At 43.1% G+C, this 8523-nt stretch overlaps 1 long non-coding RNA gene across 1 annotated transcript; it reads left to right on the top strand.

Moving 5' to 3' along the window:
- The first annotated feature begins 5584 nt into the window (after positions 1–5584).
- Positions 5585–6099, top strand: LOC121968472. The gene is made up of 3 exons (XR_006108163.1): positions 5585–5609; positions 5700–5759; positions 6073–6099. It is a non-coding gene; the product is annotated as an uncharacterized LOC121968472 (long non-coding RNA).
- The last annotated feature ends 2424 nt before the right edge of the window (positions 6100–8523 follow it).

The following is an 8523-nucleotide window of genomic DNA, read 5'->3' as shown; positions in this document are numbered from 1 at the left end:
TTGAGTGTAGGGAACATGGACATTACAAGAGTAAGTGTCCAAAGAGGGTAAGAAAGACTCCACCGGCGCCAAAGGTCAAGGAAGCCGGAGTCCCGAAACGCAAGGGCAAGGAGCACATCGTGTGTTTCCAATGCAAGCAAAGGGGACACTATAGGAGCCATTGTCCGAGGGGGAGGCAACCTCACAAGGGCAAGAGACCGGGCACATCGATAGGGGGAGCTAAGGCAAACCCTAAGGTAACCTCTAAGGTTCATTATTGCAATTCTAATAAAACTCATGCTAGTAGTTTTGTTGCAATTGTTAATAATGATAAGCATGTTAACTTTAGGAACCAATACATGTGCTTAGGAGCTAAACATGTTAGCCTAGGTAAGGATAACACTAGAAATACCAACCCTAGGATTAACGCTTCTAAAGTTAAGGAAAACCTAGGTAGAAATCCCAAGAAGACTAGACACATGCCTAGGAATATCTCAAGAGAAAATGACAAATTAACACTTGAGGTATTAGAGAGGGAAAATCAAGTCTTGAGGTCAAGACTTGATAATTTAGAAAAGGCTCTTAAAAACATGGAGAAGTCATCTCTAGGGTTTAAGAGTCAAAAACCCAAGTCCAAGGACAAGAAAGGTTTGGGTCACAAACCTAAGTCCCAAGTGGTCAAGCCCACTTATCACAGTGTTCCATTCGATTATGGAACAAAACCTAGGGCTAGGAAGACCACCACCAAGGTCACAAGGGGAGTCACCCCTAGAGTTGATCTTGATAAGTCCCAAATGACCAAGGTCTCAAAGCCTAAGAGGGTCATTAGGAGGGTTGCTAGGGAAGTCATCCCTAGTGAATATTTAGTGAACCCAATGAGCTCACATAGATATTGGGTTCCTAGGAGCATCTTCTCTACCCCATAGATGGGTTAGAGAGTGTCAACTCCGATTAGAAGGGTAGTTAACCCAACTTTGAGTAAATTGACACTCAAGGAGCATTTTCAAGGTTTTGAGAACTTTTGAAAATGAAATGGAATTATCATTTACTCCTTTGAAGAGTTAAATGTGCCTAAAGATTGGAAATTTCATTTTTAATCTTATTTGGCACAATTTAAGAAAACCTAGAGAAATACCATAATTGGGATTTTGGTTTTCTCTTAGGGATATATGGGCAATCTAGGGTTAGATTTTAAGTTAGCTAAGGCTAAGGATACTTAGATAGGGAATTTAGGTATTTTATTTGTGCTAACTTGCCATGATTGGTTGTCATATGCCATGCCATGACATCATATTTAGTTTATTATCATTTGAAATGTCATGATAATGCTTAGGCTAGTTTATATGTCATGCTTTATTTAAGTTTTCAAACTTTATGCCATGACATCATGACATTGGCACATATTTTTACTTATGATATCATTATATGCCATGTCATCATCTCTTGCATTATAATCAATGAAATTGATTTAAGGACAAACATATAATTTGATATTGAGATCAAATTGGTGTTTAGAAAATGCATGAGAACTTAGCCTAAGTTGACCTTAACCCATATCTCACATCAAATTGACTTGAATATGGTTTGATACACCTTAGATGTGTTTGAGATATTAGGATCATGAGTTAGGATCAAGGTGCATTGTCCTTGTACCTAGATGACCCTAATTCAAGAAATTAAGGATCATAGGGAAAGCTTGTGTACAAGTCATGTACATCTAGCCCTAAGATTATGGTCCTAAATTCAAATGGTTTTAAAAGTATTTTAAAATTGATTTGAAAAACCTTGATGAAGTTTTCCTAGTGATAGCATTCATCATTGAACATTGTGATACAAAGTTGAGTTAAACTTGAACTATTTCAAAGTTTTTGAACTTTGTATCAAGATTGAAAAATGGAAGTTATTTTCATAGAAAACTATTTTTTCATGATAGTATATGTTATGAGGAATGTATCCTCAAAATTTCACAATTTTTGAATTTTCTGAATTTTCTAGGAGTTTCTGAATTTCGGAAGGAAATTTGAAACTGCTATCAGATCTGGATCGATCCGGGGAGTCCAGGAAGTCCGATCGGTCCGTGGACCGATCCAGAAGGACATGGATCGATCTGCGGACCGATCCAAGAAGAACCGAGAGCTTGGTGCGATCTCGGTGAGGCCCGATCGGTCGGGACCGATCCATGGGTTTCGATCGGTCCGGGACCAATCGTATGCGTCAATTTCTGATTTTTCAGCTGTTGTCTGAAATTTCAGTTATGGAAATGGTGTTTTTGGATTTCTAAAGGTTTGGAACTCACAAAGACATTGTTGGTGCAATGGTCAAGGGGGAGTTGACCTTTAGGGGGAGTTTTACCTAATCATCAAGGGGGAGTTGACTTTTAGGGGGAGTTTTTACTCCTTAAGACTTTTGAGGATTAGTGATATGGGATTATCACTAAGTTGATTGTTGAGTTTAGTATCAAGGGGGAAATTAAGAGTTTCAATGAAAGGTAAGGGACTTTCATTAGGAAGAAACTCTTGACCTTGATACCCTCCTTTTTCCTTTTTGATATGTGTCAAAAAGGGGAGAGTGTTCATTGAAGAATTATTGGAGAACCCAAGTTAGGTTATCGGTTTAACCTAAGCTAGGGGAAGAATGTCAAGGAATGTTCAAGGAAGAACATTTGAATTCTTTTTGATGTGTGTCAAAAAGGGGGAGAATTATTGGAGAACCCAAGTTAGGTTATCGGGTTAACCTAAGGGGAGAATGTCCAAAGAATGTTCAAGGAAAGAACATTGGACATTGGAAGATGGTTGGAAAACCTAAGTTAGGTTATCGGGTTAACCTAACTTGATTATGAGTTTTGTCAAACATCAAAAAGGGGGAGATTGTTGGTGCAACCTTAGGTCAAGGTTGACCTGGTTGACCTGACTCGAGTTGACCTGACTCGAGTTGTATTTTGATGTTTGACTTAGGAAGATTGTTGGTGCAACCTTAGGTCAAGGTTGACCTAGTTGAGTTGTATTTTGATGTTTGACACTCGTGGAAGAGTTGTATTCTTGATAAGGGATAAGAATAGATGTTTGGGAGATTATTGGTGCAACCGTAGGTCAAGGTTGACCTGGTTGACCTGATTCGGGAAAAAGTCCAAGTATGGAGACTTGGCACTGGAAAAGTCCAAGCATGGAGCTTGGCACGCGAAAAGTCCAAGTATGGAGACTTGGCACGGGAAAAGTACAAGTATGGAGACTTGGCACGGGAAAAGTCCAAGCAGGGAGCTTGGCACGCGAAAAGTCCAAGTATGGAGACTTGGCACGGGAAAAGTCCAAGTATGGAGACTTGGCACTGGAAAAGTCCAAGTATGGAGAGTTGGCACGAAAAAGTCCTAACTGGGATGTTAGGAAGTGTGGAAAGTCCTGGTGAGTGAAGCCAGGCAGTGGGAAAGTCCTAACTGGGATGTTAGGCAGTTGGAAAGTCCTGGTGAGTGAAGCCAGGCAGTGGGCTGGTGATGTGAAGCCGGTGAAAACCCTAGTGAGTGAAGCTAGGTGAAAGTCCTGGTGAGTGAAGCCGGGCAAGGGAAAATCCAGATGGATCAAGGGTGATCGGACATCTGGTGATGGGAAGTCCAAGTAGGTCATAGGAGTGACCGGATACTTGGTACGGTGAGAAAAGTCTAAGTGGGTCAAAGGGATTGACCGGACACTTAGCGGGGAGTCCTAGCAGGTCAAGGGAGTGACCGGATGCTAGGCGCAATGTACCAACAGGTCAAGATTGACCGGATGTTGGTTTGGACTTGGTTTGGGCGAAAACCATGAGCTGGATCGATCTGGTGATCGATCCAGTGATACCGCGACTATTCTGATCGGTCTGGTGACCGATCAGTAACACATCAGTAGCATACTGTGTGATAACTGATCGGTCTGGTGACCGATCAGGAGTCGATCAGAAGCCGAACAGGAGCGAGGCGCAAGAGAGGCTGATCGGTCAGGGGACCGATCAGCACAAAGCCTGATCGGTCCCCAGACCGATCAGGAAGTTCCCTGATCGGTCTGTGGACCGATCAGGAGGTTCCCTGATCGGTCCATGGACCGATCAGGGACGGAACAGAAGCAAAGGCTTCTTCCCTGATCGGTCCACAGACCGATCAGGGTTCTAGCCGTTGCGACGCAACGGCTAGTTTCTTCGCTGTTTCTTCTTCACAGGTATAAAGGATCGAGGGCTTCTTCTTCTTCTTTCTTCTTCCTGTTCTTGGTGCTGCTAAGCTTGCTGTTGAGCTTTGTTGAGCTGCTTTGAAGCTTCGCGTGAGCTTCCGGCTGGGTCACCTGCTGTTGTAGGCGCTTGGAAGCGGCTGCTTCTTCCAGTCGAAGAGAAGGCAAGAAAGTTTACATTTGTATTGTACTTTATTTCTTGTTTTCCCTGTACTCTTTTCTTGCTTTTGCAAGAAGTTTCTGTGGCGAGGTTTCTCCACCCAGAAGGAGAGTTTTTATTAGCCGCTTTTCCGGGGACTCATCCACCGACGGATTGATTGGGTTCGTCCACCTTACGGACACGCCGAGGAGTAGGAGCATCATCTCCGAACCTCGTACATCGCTGTGTTAAGGTTTGATATTCTTCCTTTCGTTTCTAGTTTATTTTTCCGCTGCGCTAACGAATTGTAGGAAGAAACGAGCGATTTGGGGTGGCTATTCACACCCCCCCTCTCTAGCCGAGTACGTAGGATCCTAACACTTTTCACTTGAGGTATGTGATTTATTTACTGTTCAACATTTGTACTCTTTACCTGTTGTTAGTATTTGCTGATGGTAGATGATGAAATTTGGGGACCAAATTTCTATTAGTGGGGGAGAATGTAAAATACCGAGAAAAAAAAATGGCGAATATTGATAAGGGAATTTTACGGAATTTTTAGAAATTTTTCGGGAATTTTTCGGAACTCGTATGGACGAGTTTACGGGGATGAAAACTGAGCCCCGGGAAAGCCTATTTAGGCTACCCATTTAAGCGAGGAAATTTATATTTTCTTAATTTCCTTTTTCTTTTCCTATTTCTTTTTCTTTATCCCCGACGCCGATGCTCTTACCTGTGCCGACGGTTTCTTCCCGAGCCCTTGCGACGCCGATCCTTGCCCTACCGGCGCCTGTGCACCATTTCTTCTCTTCTCATTCTTCCTCCTAGAGCCGATCTCCTCTCCCCCTCATCCATGCCGAGCCGTGTGCGGATCACCGGCCACAGGAAGCCAGCACATCGCCTGTGCCCTAGCGCCTCCTGACGCCCTCTTTCTCTCCTCTGGCCGATGCGACGCCACGAGCTTACGCCGGTCGAACCCTTCTTCCCTTCTGATTTCTTCTTCCGGCCACCGAGCAGAACTGTCTTCTCTTTGCCCTAGCGTCGACCTATCCTTCTCCTTCCCGAGCCACACCAGGCGCCGCTACCAATTGGGGCTGCACAGAGCAGCGTCAGCGCCCTACCACCGACGCTTCGCCGAAGCTTCCTTCCTCCTCGTGCCTCTGAATTGGAGCGATGGTGCTGTTCCTCTCTACACTAGTGCCGGTCGTCGTTCTCTTCGCTTCTGCCAAGTGCCACCGACCCCTTTTGTGACCTAGGCTCCATCTCCTCTTCAAAGTAAGGGGTTTAAGTAAGGTAACGGCAAGGTGAGTTGGGTTGATGTTTGATCCGTAAACTCCATTGCTTGGTCTTGTTCTTGATTCGTTTAATTCCAACAGTAAGATTCTTTTCTGCAGGGTTGTGTGATGTGGATCAACTAGCAAGGTTGGGAAGAAGGAAGTTGGATGTTTGTTTGGGTAAGGAACTGAATCCGATTAGACATCTAGTTGATAATCTTTAATTGGTTTTGAATTTATTAATCTGTTGAGATTGGAGATTTGATTTCATTTCCAGTTGTGGATTTAACTAGAGTTTAGTTACAGACTTAGATTCATTGTAATCATTTATTTGAGGAATTGTTAAGGTGGATTGTGTTAACAGAAAATGGTTATCAGGTGTTGGATGAGTTTTGGAAGAAAAGAGTGAGGTCATAAGATTGGATTATTGAGGTTTCAGTTTGCATTATCCGATCTACGATAAACCTAAGTGTTGATTGTATATTTATTTCAGGGTTTTGATTTGAGACAAGAGCTCTGATTGAAGGACATACAACACGATCTACATTGGCGCCGGGTACCTCTTGACTTATCTTTTATGATATTGTCATTGGATATGCATAGTATTTTATAACTACAAGCAATGAATATGTTTGCCTTTGGTATGTCACTGTTTGATATCCATAGCATGTTAGATTTGTCACCTGTGAAGTATCCGTACTTATATCTCGTGATTTGTTACCATGAGTATCTTGTTGCCATGAGTACCTTATTGCCATGAGTATCTTAGTTTCTAGAGTGACATACCATGCTTTACTGAGGTTAGGGTTAGGCTCTGGATTTTTGTTTCTGGCATGTGTATCCAAATTATCTGATACTTAGGTTTTTATGTCATGCCTGGATTGTGTATTTCTATTGGTATATCATATATGATTCGTGTACCTAGACCTTGTGGCTTTGATCTGTGCATATTGTTGGTACATATGCTATGGAAGGGGGATATGTTTAGGATCTAGGTGGTTATACCATAGAGGACTTGTATACCCTAGATCCGTGGATTTGACCTACTGATACTGTGGTACCCATATTATATATATATGGATTTTTCTATGCTGATCAGGATATACCGTACTTGTTATGTTCAGGACATATGTTTTTGATATTCTATCTGACCTGTGTACTCTAGATTTTGGTATGTGACCATCGCTTTTACAGTACCCATTTTGTATATATGGATATGGTTATGTTGATCAGTTTTTGTTATGCATAGTGACATGCATCATGATTGCATGCTGTGCGATTGTCGGCTCCACTATGGTTGAGCCCATCGCTAGTTACATGTACTGCACACACCCCCACTCATGGTTTAGTGGTATATCAGGCAAGTGTGTGGCGGTTCTGCTGTTTGGCTCCGTTGGTCATATGACCCAGCGTGGTAGCCGGCAGTCAGTTCCGCTCTGTTTGGCGCCGCTGGCATTTACTGTAGCAGCGTAGTAACCGGCAGACGGTGGACTCTGTTTGGCTCCGTTGGTCAGGTGACTCAGCATGGTAGCCGGCAGAGATACCTCCCCGTCATCGTGTACCGGGAGTTGAGAGCATTTAGCTCCCCCATCTATGATTTGGGGTCACAGGACAGGAGTACTCCGACAGCATCCCGTCCACTCGGTCACTCATCAGGAGCAGTGACGACAGAGTGCACGGTTGTCATAGCCCTACCCACTCGGTCTCGCCATTTGTGTGTGAGAGGCTGACATGCGTCAGGGGTGACCAGGATGCATCATTAGCATCATATGCATTGATGTATTTATATTATTGTGATTGTGTTTGCTGCATTTGGTTGCTGGATTTTGGTTGGATGCATACCTTTGACCTGCATACAGGATTATTGACACTTTCGGTTTGTCTGGATAGGAGTTCCTGGTGAGTACAGCTTCCTCAGTTACCTTTTCAGTTTTGCATATTCCCTATATATGATTAGGAAGCTGTATTCTATGTTTGTTGCTGTTAGATATATCTTACTACTCATGTCCATTGGTATTCGCTGAGTTGTTGAACTCACCCCGTTGACACTATATTTTTCAGGTACCAGGTGGTTTATGGTGTCGCTTGGAGTATCCTGTCTGCTGGTCCCCACGTCACATCAGAAGACTTATCGGTTTCACGTATGTTTTGTTTGTTTTATGTATCAGTTTGTTTAGCTCTGTACTCTGGTTTTATTTTTGGAGTGTTGATGTTGTTATGTGGTATTTTGTATTTGTTATTGGTTGTGTAAGCCTAGCCGGCTAGCAGTTTTGTGTTTTGGTTTTGGTACAGCCGAGTGGGCTGCTTTATTTTTAACTGTGTGGTTGTGTCAGCCAGAGGCTGAATTTGATATTAACTGCGTGGTGTTTGTTTTCTTTTATTGTTATTATTCCAGCCGCATGTGGCTGAGGTATATAGTGCTTGTAGAAAAGTTTCATATTTTTCGCCGTACAGGGGAGATGCTGCCGAAATTTCTTCGGACAGAGACTCCTTCGGGGCGTGACATGCTGACATCTCCAACGGGTTTAACACGCTTCCATACCAGATCTCCCACTTGGAATAATCTCAGGATAACTCTTTTGTTATAATTTTGCCTCATTCGTTGTCAATATAAGGTGAGTCGAGCTACAGCCTTGTCTCTAATTTCTTCTATCAAGTCTAGCTCCATGAGTCGTCGACCAGCATTGTCTTCATCATATAGTTGTTTTCTATCAAATTCTACTCCCACTTCGATGGGAATTATTGCTTCTCCTCCATAAACTAATTGGAAAGGAGTACTTCCTATTGCTTCTCGAGGTGTAGTACGATAGGCCCAGAGAACACTGGGTAGTTCATCTACCCAGCTACCTCCAACATGACCCAGTTTGGTTTTTAAGCCCCTTATGATTTCTCTATTGGTTACCTCTGTTTGACCATTACTTTGCGGATACGCCACAGAGGTGAA

Source organism: Zingiber officinale, chromosome 3B (assembly GCF_018446385.1).
Source record: "Zingiber officinale cultivar Zhangliang chromosome 3B, Zo_v1.1, whole genome shotgun sequence".
NCBI lineage: Eukaryota > Viridiplantae > Streptophyta > Magnoliopsida > Zingiberales > Zingiberaceae > Zingiber > Zingiber officinale.
Note: the sequence above shows the minus strand (reverse complement) of the source record. Positions and strands in the feature narration are given on the sequence as shown.